Source organism: Triticum aestivum, chromosome 5B (genome assembly GCF_018294505.1).
Source record: "Triticum aestivum cultivar Chinese Spring chromosome 5B, IWGSC CS RefSeq v2.1, whole genome shotgun sequence".
Lineage (NCBI taxonomy): Eukaryota > Viridiplantae > Streptophyta > Magnoliopsida > Poales > Poaceae > Triticum > Triticum aestivum.
In genome coordinates this window covers 477,448,420-477,450,496 of record NC_057807.1, presented here as the reverse complement: position 1 = coordinate 477,450,496, position 2,077 = coordinate 477,448,420, and the positions used below count along the sequence as shown (strand labels likewise).

The following is a 2,077-nucleotide window of genomic DNA, read 5'->3' as shown; positions in this document are numbered from 1 at the left end:
CTGAACCAGTTAGCGAAGGATATGAATCTTGCTAGTACGCCTATCTTCTATCAGCCAGCGTGAAGAAAAAAAATCTCAGATGTGTATTTACTCTATTGGAGTATTATTTTAAATAAATTGTCACTAGAACAATGTCATGTTTTACTGCAATTTATTGCTATATCAATATGCACATAATTAATATTATATATGTATTAAGAGTATATATATATATATATGTATTAAGTTGGGCATTTTTTAGCCTAAGGTTGTCTAGGAGCTTATGTCTAATGGTGATAGTTCAGATGATAATAGTGAAGATGCAGAATTAGAAGATTGCATTATTCAGTTAGCTTCTGTTGGTCTCGTGGTAAATTTCGACAATACTCATGATGGGGGTGTCCCACTAGCTGGTAACCTAGATGTGATGCACACGAGACAAAGTTTACCCATGTTAGGGCCCTCATGAGCGAGGTACACAATACCCTTGCTTGGATGTATAACATGTATCTAGCCCTGTATAAGCACGAGGATTTGGCGTGCAAAGGTTGCTGACCATAGGGAGTTCTTGCCTTGCCTAATCCCATTGTTAGAACCTTGCACAAAATGAAGCCTTCTCAGGGCACTTGCATTCTGGACCGTTTGATTAAAGCGCAGCCCGGTGCATGTAGCTCCCGCTTGCGCAGGGTCCGGGGAAGGGTCCGACCACTTTGGGTCTATAGTACGCAGCCTTTCCCTACATTTCTGTAAGAGGCTGTTTCCAGGACTTGAACCCATGACCTCATGGTCACAAGGCAGCAGCTTTACCACTCCGCCAAGGCTCCCCTTCATTCTGGACCGTTTGATTGTGTGTCCAAAATACTTTCAGCCGTTCGATTTCTTGATGAGATAATCCTGAAAGCTGATGTGACAATCAATGAATAGTGCTTCCCATTTCTTAGTTAGGAATTTATGCCTTATCTAGCTGACATGTGGGGTCTGTAGTTCATGGGGCCGCTTCTGTCGGCGACCGCGGAGGTGGGTGTGGCCGGTGCTCGCCAAAAATCAGACATGCATGGTTTCTTTAATTTTCAATTGTTGAATCTGTCAACCTGAAGATTTTTTTTCTTGTTTGCGGCAAACTCCAGGTTGAAAAATAAAACAGATTTTTTCTTCTTGTTTGCGGCATTCTGTCGAGGCCTTGTTCAGAGGTTGGGTGAGTTGATTTATGTGATATGTATACTGATGGATGCCAATAAATAAGCTAGATCTATGAATAGTTTAGTCGCCAGTAGATGAGCTGAAGAACCAATAGCATGTAGTAATGGTAGGTATGATTTGGTTCCAAGTTGCGGTTACATAATGACATATCTAGGATGGACCTTTAGCTACTGAGGCCTGAAAATAGAAAGTTGACAAAAAGAATCTCATTTTATTTGGATTTTTTAAACTGCAGCCCATAAGTAGCACTATTAATTCCTTGGTTATCATTTGCTAGAATTTCTTGCTTTTGAAAGGAATTTAGAAGGATCTTAAGATTAGTACATTCAGTTATTTGTCTTGATGTTCCTTACCAAAGCAGCAACCTTCTATTGCTATTTCTTGCCGTGCTCTTCTTAATTTCTTATCAATGAGAAGACAGCTCAAAAGAATGTCTCTTGTGAGTTATTATATGAACATCTATGATACAGCAAGCTTTCAGTATCCTAGGATTTTGCTACCAATAAATTTTTTTTGGGTGACAAACCAATCATTGATTCTTACTTAAATGCTTGCATGATATTATTCGTTCACCATATTCACTTGGTGAGACCATTTATCATGAATCTCTATTTTTCCATCTTCAGAGTGCGCCTTCATTTGTGCAAAAAAATCAGTATGGGTAATATTAGTTTCACTTTGCATAGTAGTATAACCAGGTCTGTTGAACTGTACATTTTCAGCATGTTATGATGTTTTTGTTTGAAAGCAAGCTAATTGGACGGCGGTGTTTATTTGCGTGAATGCCTTGCCATTTTACTGGAAGCTACTTCATGCGTGAGGTGCTCTTTATAATTTGTATGTGAGAGGATTATTTTGTCAACCTTTCCTATTGATAAAACCATTTCTTTAGTTTTTT

General features: G+C 38.9%; 1 long non-coding RNA gene across 8 annotated transcripts in view; it reads left to right on the top strand.

The window, feature by feature from the left end:
• LOC123112602 (uncharacterized) overlaps positions 1-2,077 on the top strand; it is a 13,144-nt gene that overhangs the window by 8,898 nt on the left and 2,169 nt on the right. The window lies entirely within an intron of this gene.